The following is a 12,077-nucleotide window of genomic DNA, read 5'->3' as shown; positions in this document are numbered from 1 at the left end:
CCTGGCCTGTGTCTCTGCTACACCTACAGGATACAGCAGATTGTCTCAGCATCCTGATGATACCAAGGCTGGCTAGACCTGCCTAGGGTCTGGGAGGCTCCCTGGAGGATGTGGAGACAGGAGATGATCCCTTTGGTTCTAGAAAGACTTTACAGGGAAGTTGCCTTATTACCCAAGAGCAGAGCCCTGCCTGCTGAGACTACGGGCAAAACCAAACAGAAGCGTAGCAAAGCCAGATGAACAGGAACTTGCAGGCCCAGCGCTTGGCCGCCATGAAGGCCATCCTGTGGGACCTGCCTGGTTTGACTATGACTTGGAAAAAGGGAAGAAGAACCTGGAGTTTTATTCCTCCAACCTCACCCACTGTGGGCTGGCTGCTTCTCAGACCCTACCTAGTGTTGCTGACAGAGTTCTGAAGTACCTGGAGGTGAGGGGACAGTGGGCAGGGGATAGTGGGCAGGCCTGACATCCTGGAGGCAGGACACTCCCTTCCCTGCAAGTCTCACTGAGGCCATTGGGAGTAGCTGTGAGGCAGGATGAGAAGGGTCAGGAGGGTCAGATCTGCCTTCCCTGAGGGCCCAGAGTCTGTCTTTGGCTCACGGTTGCATCAGTGTCTGGAACCTTCTAGGACAGCAAGATCTTGACCTACCAGTATGGCCTCTCTCTAGCTGTGGGATTTCCCAGATGTCTGGGGTCCTTCTGCAGGATTTGCCATTAGAAGTACGGAACCAGGCAGAGAGCATGCGCCAAGGCCTGACGAGGGGTGAAGCCATACTTGGACTGTGAGTTACGAACAAGAATCCATGCTCCTCATCCTCTCCCTGGCTGCTCCGATCTGTTGGGAACCCCTTAGCCAACACACCTACCTCCACCTGTCCAGAGAGTCCCGACACTCTTCCCTTTGTAAGACTCAAAGTTGACTTGTAAACCCCACCTGCCCAAGGACCAGGTAACTTCCTGGAATGCTATTTGCTATAGTTCTTAGTAACAATGCCATGCGGGAAAATCCAGTGGCCGTAGGCTTTGTCCTTAAGAAGCCCTACCATCCTGTCTCATCGCCACTTGCTGGAACTCCAGAGGGTGGTCCTGGTCAGGACTTAAGTAACACTTCAAATTTGTCTCAAAATTGTGGAACTGTTTTTTTTTTTTCTTTTGCGAATCTCAGGATTAATACCTCCAACCTAAAGCCCTGGATTAAGGACCCGTGGGTGCACGGGTCCAGATAAGGCATCTGAGGGCCCATCTTGGCGAAACTAAGTTCCTTTGCTCAGGGTGGGCACTTTGGATATTCAGCTCCTGGCTGGGGTGGAATCTAAGGCTTGATTTAGTCAGTTTTTCCCAGACCTGGGGGTGGTGGTGGTGGCTTTGAGCTGGCCTAGAATTGAGTCAAAACCAATTTTTTCATGTATCCATAAAAGTCAGCAATGTATGATGTCATCAGTCAGGGGCATCTCTGTCCAGAGCCTTCTTCCCCAGGAGAGGCTGGGTAGATCTCTGAGCAGCACACTCAGAGCTGTGGCGGCCCCCAGTGGCCACTCTTGGACACTGCAGAGGTTGGAACTGCAGGCCAGTACAGCTCTCCACGGCCCCTGTGATGGTGGTGGGCCTACAGGCAGTGCCGCATCTACAACTCATCTTTTATATTTATATGTGCTCAAGTGTGTGTGTGTGTGTGTGTGTGTGTGTACATTTATGATAAACAATGATAGTTCCATTATGACATTATCAAACATGATTTAATACATTTTGATCATATGCTCTTCCATTCCCCTTACTCTGTACGCCTTCTATAGCCCTTTGACCTTCCTCTTCCAAACTGGTCTCTTTCTTTCCTGTCTCCATTTTGGATGGCCCAATGAGTTTCATTGGTGTTGCTTACAGGGGCATTGGATAGGAGGGTTTTCACAGGAATGTGGGCACCTTACCAGGGATACACTACTAAAGGAATCATATCTCACTCTTCCCGGCAACTTATATAAACCCTCAGGGAAGACTGGAGGCCGTGTGACCCTCCTCCTCCAGGTCAGGATGTTGACAGGCCCGTTCTTGTCCAGGTCTTGTGCTGTGAGCTCAAGAGTCCAGCAGTGACATCGAAACTGGAGGAGAACATTGGACAACAGTCCACCTCAGCGTCCAGTCTTACATTCTGCCCTCTCTTCCCTGCTGTTTCTCAAACCTTAGCCCACTGGTGACACAGATGTCCCGCTTATGGCTGAGTGCTCTCAGAATAAATAAATGGTCATTTATTCTCCCACTTTGACCATTCTGAGTCTACAGTTACTGCTGCCCCCACCCCGCATAAACTTCTCTAGGCTGAGTGGTGACTCTCACCTTTAATCCCATCCATCACTTGGGTGACAGAGACAGGTAGATCTCTTGAGTTTAAAGCCAGCCAAGTTTCAGGCCAGCCAAAGCTATAGAGAGAGACCTTGTCTCAAACACAAATAAACAAAAGCTTTACTGACAGAGCAAGTGAGAGATAAGCATAGCTACTTCAAGGGAAATTTATTTTTTTTAATAATTCTTTTTCTAAGATTTATTTTATGCATGTGAGTACACTGTCTCTCTCTCCAAATACACTGGAAGAGGGCACCAGATCCTATTACAGATGGTTGTGAGACCCCATGTGGTTGCTGGGAATTGAACTCAGGACCTCTGGGAGATCAGTCAGTGAGCCCCTCTCCAGCCCCCTGAGCCATCTCTCCAGCCCCTCAAGGGCAATTCTTTGGCCACAACACAACTCAGCAAAACAACTCTAGCTTCCACACCAGGCCCTATCACTTCCCCCACCCAGAGATTTGGACCAGGTTTAAAATGTCAGACATGAATTCCTTCCTGGGTCATAGGCCTCAGGCCTAAACAGAAAGCCGTTGTCTACCCTATGGCATATTGGCCACTAGTTTACCAGCGGGTACATCTGGCCTGGCTGATGTGGACCCAGAGTCCACAGCTGAGTAATGCCATCTCTCAAGCTACATAGCACCTTCCCAAACTATGAAGTCTAGCCAGCAAGAAGGAAGCACCCAGACCAATTTATTGAGGGGAGCTCACCCTAATATAGCCGGTCCCCTTGTCCTCAGTATGACATCGTAAGAATGGAGAGCAGGCAGATGAAAGGAATATGAAATCCAGGCGTGCCGGCCATGGAGAATGCTTGGATCTCTGTCCCTCAGAACAAACAGGGCCTTCTAAGGCCTCAGGGTGCAAGCTATGTGGACCCAGAGGGAAATCCTGAATCCAATCATCGGTGTGCCCAGAGCTAGGTGGAGCCACAGCTCCTGGAGAGAGAACCCCTCAAAACAGGGTTTGAGGCCCTCAGAAGTCTGGCCTCACTGGCCTGGCCTCTCTCCAGGAAGAGTTTAGCCAGATCAGTATTCCTGGATCGCTGTGGTGACTGCTGATGTCAGGGACCCAGATGGTTCTCCTGGACTGCACTACTTTCTGCTAAGCTTCCTGGCATGTGAATGAAAGAAGCCAGGCCTCGGTGACCACCTGGGCACCCTTGCTTCCTCCCCCAGGCTCCACCCCAGGCCCCACCCCAGGCCCCACCCCAGGCTCCACCCCAGGCCCCATCCCCAGGCCCCACCCCCAGGCTCCACCCCCTACCACCCTTAGCTTTTCTTCCACTGCTGTTTTTCCTGCGTCTGCCCCACTCCCACTGTCCTCTGTCACAGTGCACTGGGGAAGGCAGTGCCTTGGAGGGCTGGGACATGGGTGCTTCCTGAAACCTTCTCTAGTGTTGAAGGCCTCTCTGGGGATGAGTGAGCCCCCACTGCTCAAAGTAACCAAGGGCACGTACTAAGGAGAGAGGCAGGCAAGATGTTCATTTCAGTGGAAGAAGAGAGCTTCACCAGGACCCCGGTCGCCAGGACCCCTGTCGCTTTAGACTGACTGGGGTATTGCTGTACTACCCTGAGGTAGGAAGGAGGCTGTGTCACCCTGAGGTGGGGCGCTGGGGCTGGCTGCCCTTTGTTCTCTCACAGCCTTTGACATCGTGCATGACTTCTCTCTTAGAGTCAAGCTCCATAAAGTTGCTTCCTGGGGTCACTGATTTTGAGCAACGTTTACGGAACTGGCTCCATGATTGGATTGGCTCTGCCCTAGTTAGGTGTAACTGTCAGCTTGTCTTAGCCTAGAGTCACCTCAGAAGGGAGTCTCAGTTGAGGAATCACCTAGCCAGATAGGCCTGTGGACATGTCTGTGAGGGATTATCTTGACTGTTGTTTGATATTGGAGGGCCCAGCCCACCATGGGTGGTAACATCCCCTGGGCTGGTGATTCCGTACAATAGAAGAAAGCTAAGAATGAAACTGGGTGCTGGCCAGCGAGCTTCTACTACATAGTGACTTTAAGGCCAGCCTAAGCCACATGAGACCCAGTCTCAAAAAAAACAACAACAAGATACCCCTACCAATAACAACAACAACAACAACAAAAGGTGGAAGATGCTTTAAGAAATGAGCCGTAGGGACTGGAGAGATGGCTCAATGGTTAAGAACACTGACTGCTCTTCCAGAGGTCCTGAGTTCAATTCCCAGAAACCACATGGTGGTTCACAACCATCTGTAATGGGATCCGATGCCCTCTTCTGAAGACAGTGACAGTGTACTCATATATATAAGAAATGACACTTAGAGGGTGTGCTCAGGGCACTGGAGGGCGAACTCTTGGAGGAGAATGGAATATGAGTCTCAGTGCTGTTCTGATGCCTGGCTTATGGTGTAAGCACTTTATTTTATACATGCTCCTGCCAGCATGTCACCAGAGGCCCCAAGTAATAGGGTCACTCAATCTTGAACCCTCACCACTGGCCTCAATGAACCATAAGCCAAACAAAAACCTTTTCTCTTTGTAAGTTAATTGCCTCAAGGATTTCGAGTAATTCAAAATGATTAATAAAATACTCTGATATATTCTATTAATCTAGTTGATATCAAATATACAAACCCTGTGTGAGTCATGCTTGCCAAAGGTATCTTGTGCTTCCAGGCATCACAAACTCATGGCCTGGAGACTACTTATAAGGTATGGGTAATTGCTTATATGACGTCACTATAATACGTCCAACAAAGTCTCTTTCAACTAACGGCCCTTACAGCCTGCTATTAAGAAACCACAATAAAGTTCCTGCAAGACTTCACTCAGGGACTATGCAAACCCAAAACAAATGAAACAGAACTCTGCTCAGAGTCCTCTAGGCGGCTCTCTCTCTTCCAGCCCTTGAGGCCTGCCCCGGGTCTCCAGGGAATTTGCTGTCTTGGGCCTTCAGTTCTTGGTGTCTGACCTGCCTCATGCTCACAGTCCCTGAAGTACCATACATTACGTCCCCTATAGACAGGAAATAAAATAGTCAAGAACCAAAATCAGTCGCAATCTCAAAATAGATGACGATAAGTTAGTTGCACTGAGCAAAGTTTCCGGGGTACGCGCCCTTGCTGGTGAAGTGATAGTTAGGTGTGATCGGTTGAGTGCCCAGCATGGTGACACAGTGCTAGCCTAAACTCACAGATATGTCTGCCTCTCCCTCCAGAGTGCTGGGATCCATGAAGTGTTTATACCAGCACACCCGGCTGCATGAAGTGTTTATAAGAACAGCTAGGAGCTGGTTTGTAGGCACCTGCCTGAGTCTTCCGCTTCAACTTCGTCCGTCTTTCCATTCCGTTTTCTTCTTTCCTTTTCTACGGAGACAAGGTCTACTGTAGCCTTTAACAAGCATGTGTGGGTTTAGAGAAGGAGAGCGCCACCCTGCTCCAACCCCAAAGCCAGCTTTAATTTTAAATTAAGTTTCATTGAATTGGGACCACATAAAGACCATTTGCCACTTCTGTCTGTAGGGGGCAGCAGAGACAAGCTGAACGTGGGGTATACCATCCAGCCAATTACTCTTTTTCTTAGGACTCTTTTTCCTCAGATGTTACACTTGTCCAGTGGTCTCCAGATTCTTTAGTCAAGTTGACAAGGGCAGGTTTTGTGTGTCAATTTGACACAAGCTGGAGTTATCACAGAGAAAGGAGCCTCCCTTGAGGAAATGCCTCCATGAGATCCAGCTGGAAGGCATTTTCTCAAATAGTGATCAAGGCGGGAGGGAGGGCCCATTGTGGGTGGTGCCATCCCTGGGCTGGCAGTCCTGGGTTCTATAAGAAAGCAGGCTGAGTAAGCCAGTAAGCAACATTCCTCCATGTCCTCTGTATCAGCTTCTGCCTCCAAGTTCCTGCTCTGTGTGAGTTCCTGTCCTGACTTCCTTTGGCGATGAACAGCACTGTAGAAGTGTAAACTGAATAAACCGTTTGTAACCCAACTTGGTTCTTGGTCATGATGTTTTGTTCAGGAATATAACCCATGACTAAGACAGGTATAGAATTTAGCGTTTGAATACATAGCAGCACCAGCAGCATACAGACCAACCCCCAACAGAATTTAGGCAACTGAGGAATTTCCTCAGTGTGGGAAGGCACAGACCACATTCTGGTCATGAAGGAATTCAGATGCATACCAGGCAACTGTATTACCTTTCCTTCCATGGCTAAGCCTGTGAAGGACTCTATCTTTGAATGGGTCTACTCCATCATTGTAAGGGGCAGCCTTATGACCACAGGGTTGTTGACAATGCCTGAGTATAAGGTTATCTGAGCATTGTAAAATGTCCAGATTTGTTTCTTAGAGAGAGAATATTATTCTCTGTATATGGAAAGCATTTGCAATAGAAGCCAACAGGCAAATATTGGTGGACTCCTTTTTGTTTTATGAAAAGTCCCCAGTTGCCAATAAATATGACTTCCATAATTAGGGTATCAACTGGTTTAATATTGATTAGGGCTGCAGTCACAAAAGCGGCTCTTTGTTCCTATCCCCATTGGAAATTAGCTTCGAATCTTCTAGACCCTTGTAGAGAGTGTTTTATCATAATCTGTAACTATAATATGCAATTTTTCTAGTGTGCAAAAATATCCATTAGGAGCTGTATCTGAGTTTTGTCCCTGGGTGGAGGGGTCAAAGAATGGGCCACCACCACGTGTTCATTGTAACTCTAGAAAACAACTAATTTATAGAGATCCATCTCTCTCTCTGGTGGGATTAAAGGCATCGGCTATCATCTCCCTGTTCAAATATTTTACCTTAGCTCCTAGCCACTCCAACTCTTAGAGATTTAGAAAACAAGTTTGAACTATAGTATCACAGTTTGAATTTACTTAAAATGCTTTAAATCTCTTAACTGTGTTTTTAATACCAAACAACAAAAGTATCCTTTTAATTTAAGAACTCAAAAAGCTGATGGCCAAGATGATGTGGGCCATGTGGCAATCTATAGTCTAACATTCTAACATGGAATTAAGGCACCCATGGCTTAAGAAAAACCATCTCTCATTTCATGCCAGTAAGTCAAGTATGCCTTTGGTAAATTGTCGTTCAAAAATACCACTGTTTTTTAATTTTTTTCATGCCTGATCAGATGAAAGACTTGTGTTAGTCTTTATAAGTTATTTTGGACCAAATGATCAAGCCATACAGTCAACTATCACTTCTCCTTCTTCAGGAGGTCTCTCCTGTTCAAATCTGATCTTTATCAATTTTGATGGTACCCACAGCTTTTCTCCTCCTGTGGAAACAAAGACAAAACCTCTTCCCCAATATAACACATATCCTGGTTTCCATTCTGAGGTTAGCACATCTTTAAAATAAACTGGCTTATTTAATTTAGCAGGTTTTTTTCTGCTATCCAATCAATGTTTCTCTGCAGCTGTTGTCCCTTTCTCATTAGCATTTTTAAAATATAATGTTAATAAAGCCCTGTGTAATGTGTGTCTGGAGGTCTTTATTACTCCTTTCTGTTTATTAAGCATGTTTGACCTCTCTATAAGTATGATTAGACCTCTCTATAACTATAACTATTACTATAACTATATATTTCTATAAGTGACACCAGCCCTTAGGAGGAACCTAGAAGGTCATGTGTGGATCCCAGACATTGAAACGAGAAGGTGTAACATTGAAGTTGCCTAGGATACCCCAAGATGTTCAAGATGTCAGAGCCGTGGGTTATCTGCTGAGGAAAGCTGCTAACAGGGAATGGAACCAGCCCAGGAGAAAGAAGTTTGTTGCAGTCAACAAAGATGGAAAAGGCATTGGAGACTTGAAGATTGCTTTGACATCAGCCATGGAGATGCAGAGTCTGGAGTTTGCCCAGCTGCTTTCCTGTCTTGCTTTGGGGAATTACAGTTAAGTGATTGGATAGATCTCAGAAGAGACTTTGAACTTTGGATTTTTAACATTGTTGAGACTGCTATAGATTATGGGGACTTTTGAAGTTAAACTAAATGTATTTTGTGTTATGCTATGTTTAGGTATGCCCCCCATAGACTCATATGTTTGAACAAACCTATGGGGGCCAGAGAGTGGAATGTGATGGTTTGTATATGCTTGGCCTAGGGAATGGCATGATTTGAAGGTGTGGCCCTGTTGGAGTAGGTGTGTCACTGTGGGTGTGGGCTTTAAGACCCTCATCTTAGCTGTCTGGAAGCCAGTATTCTGCTAGCAGCCTCAGATGAAGATGTAGAATTCTCAGCTCCTCCTGCACCATGCTTTCCTGGATGCTACCATGTTCCTGCCTTGATGATAATGAACTGAACATCTGAACTTGTAAGCCAGCTCCAATTAAATGTTGTCCTTTAGAACAGTCAGGTATACGCAGAGAAACCCTGTCTTGAAAAAAAAAATGTTATCCTTATAAGAGTTGCCTTGGTCATGGTGCCTGTTCACAAAAGTAAAACCCTAACTAAGATGTATAGTTACCCATAATAAGCTTAGACCCAAACCAATCACCTAACAATACTTCCTGTGCCTGTGTATAAGCTTTTATGGTATAAGATGCCCCTGGGATGGACCCCAACATAAAAGAGACACCTGTACCAATATAAGAAACTACTTGGAGTAAGACTTCCATTTTGAGTAGTGATCCAGTAAAGTTTAAGTTCCCAAAACCTCCCTGGAAACTGACATCCTACTTTGCAGAAAGAGACATATCCGTGGGTAACTGACTTGCCTGGTTAGCAAGTTAAGACATGAATGTTAGACAAGTCCTATCCTGGTAAACAAGTTAGGACATGAATATTAGACAAGGCAAGTCCCTTGCCACAGTGGAATACCCCAACCAACGGGAGCAGGATAAGTGTACAACAAAGACATGTTCCTAAGGAAATCCTTCATCCCTAAATTCTGAATGGTGAAATAACTTGGCACAGTTTGTGAATTTTGGGCTAAAAATCCTGTAGGATCTTAACTTGGGGTCATCATTCAATTCCTGAATCAGTACCATAGCCCTGAGAAACCAATCCTGGGGCATATGCTCAATAAACTATCCCTGTCTGGCTGAGATTGGTGTCTGTATGGTTTGTGAGACAATTCCTGGACCCCAACAGTTTCAATAGGTAAAACAACTCTTTCTGCATATTGAGAGTCTGTATCTACACTAAAAGATTCAGGAAAATCTAATAATATCATAGGAATGGCATACAACACTGATTTTTGAACTAAATCATAAGGAGTCTGAGCCACTTTGCTTATTTTTCCTGACTTGTAACCTGCCTTTCCTGATTTATTTGCGTCAGTATAGAATGCAGGGACTCCAGAAATTGGTGTCACTCTTACTATATGAGGGAGAATCCGATTAGTTCTTCTGATAAACTGAATTCTCTTGCTTGGGAATATTTGTTGTTAATCTCTCCCCCCCAAAATTACTGCAAGTTCTTTGCCAGTGTTCATTTTCTCTCCATGAGGTAATTTCAGCATTGGTAAAAGGTATCACAGTCTCAGCTGGATCTATTCCAGCTGACTGACAAAGTCTCATTTTTTCTTTCAGAATCAATTCAGAAAGCTTCTCTTTAATTTTTTTACTCTGTGTGATAAAAATATCCCCCCTAAGATATTTTCTCTCTACATAAGAATTCCTGTGGGGCTGGAGAGATGGCTCAGCGGTTAAGAACTCAGACTGCTCTTCCAGAGGTCCTGAGTTCAAATCCCAGCAACCACATGGTGGCTCACAACCATCCGTAATGAGATTGGATGCCCTCTTCTGGTGTGTCTGAAGACAGCTACAATGTACTCATCAATAAAATAAATAAATAAATATTTAAAAAATAAATAAATAAATAAATAAATCTAAAAAAAAAAAAAAAAGAATTCCTGTGGGAGAATGAGTAGAGGGAAAAATAACTAAAATACAATCCAGCTTTGGATTCAATCAATCCACACGTACATCCTGTAATCTCTTTCCCACCAGAGCCAATTCTCTCTCAGCTTAAGCTGATAATTTTCTTGGACTATTTAAATACTTATCACCTTGTAAGGTTTGAAATAAATTACTTAGTTCTTGAGTAGTTAATCCAATTATGGGCCATAGCCAGTTAATATCTCCCAGCAATTTTTTGAAAATCATTAAGATTTTGTAATTGATCTCTCCTGATTTGTACTTTCTGAATTTTACTTCTATAAACCTATCTTGTTTCCTAGATAATTAATAGAATCTCCTCTTTGTATTTTCTCAGGGGCATTTGTAATCTCCAGCAAGCCAAAATTGTCTTTACTTCATCAAACATTTTTTTCTAAGGTATCTGCATCTGAATCAGCCAGTAAGAGATCATCCATATAATAGTAAATTTTAGATTGAGGAAACTGTTTGCAAATTATATCTAATGGCTGTTGTACAAAATATTGGCACAAGGTAGGACTGTTTAATATTCCTTGTGGTAAGAATTTCCAATAATATCTCTTTATTGGACAACTATTATTATAAGTAGGTACTGGGAAATCAAACCTTTCCCTATGATGCTCATGCAAAGGAATTGTGAAAAAAGCAATCTTTTAAAACCAATTACTATCAGAGGCTATAACTTAAGTTACAGAGAAGGCAAGGAAATTCCAGGTTGTAAAGAGCTCATTGGCTGAATCATCTTATTTATGCCTCTTATATCTGTAATTGTTGGGGGTCCCGGAGTCACCCACAAATCACATGAACACCAATCACAGTCAGGCAGGATGGTTTATTGAATGCACCACAGTAATACTGATTGATCAGGGCTGTAGCTCAGAATTTGGGGGCTGAGCCACAATGACAAACACCTTATTCTATCAGCTTATAAAGGCTAAAACCACAAAAAAAACCACAGTGAGCTCATATTCAGGTGCAGGACATGGTGCCTGGTAGTCAGGTTAGATGTAACAGTTCATATTGAAACTTTAATCTGATGGGTCCTACGTAAAGCTTTGTGGAATTTCCTAAGTTTAACAAACCTCAGAACATACAGAACATACTGGGTATGTGGTCAGCATGACCTTGCTTTGAGTCAAGTTATTTTTCTGTGTCAATAACTAGCAGGCATGTTACAGCAACAATATGAATAGCTGGCAGTGCTGGAACAAAATGGCTGCAGCTATGCTGAGGGAGGGGTAGACCTCAACATTTCTCCCTTTGAGTTGTTTCAGTGAGTCAAATCATTGACTCAAATTTTTTCTCTGAGGCCAGGGTCCAGTGGATGTTGTCTGATGACCCATTGCTGGTCCAGGTCCTGATGTTTACAAGAGCCAAACTTCAGATGAGAGTGTTGAGTCCAGGATTGGATCCCATCTATTTTTATGGCCATCAGGGTGGTCAGGATCATGAAGTGGGGTCCTCTTCAGTGTTGGACCAGGGGGATTCATTTTTGACTTAGCCTTTCAGCTTGTTAGGTAGAAAAAGGGGCATCATATTTTTCTTCTGTAACTGCTTCTAGCTGACATGAGGTTGTTGCCATAGGGACCCAGGAATGCCAAAATGCTAAGTCAAGGATGGGCAATGGGGCATTTATCAGATGCATCTGATTAGCTGATCCAGCTGAAAGACAGACAGCAATCACATCAGCTGGACTGGCTAACATCAGCTTTCAGCAAGTCAGAGATCAGCAGTTTCACAGGTGATTCCTGGATAGAGTTGTCAGCCAAGTGAAAATCTGGTGAGGCAAATACAGAAGAGGGACATAAGTTAAAATTGTCTAGTAATTGGGAAAGGTAAGCAATCCCAAGACCAAGGGAAAATCCAGTTTTCT

Source organism: Grammomys surdaster, unplaced genomic scaffold (genome assembly GCF_004785775.1).
Source record: "Grammomys surdaster isolate TR1022 unplaced genomic scaffold, NIH_TR_1.0 1164, whole genome shotgun sequence".
Taxonomy (NCBI): Eukaryota; Metazoa; Chordata; class Mammalia; order Rodentia; family Muridae; genus Grammomys; species Grammomys surdaster.
This window is presented reverse-complemented; position numbering follows the sequence as displayed.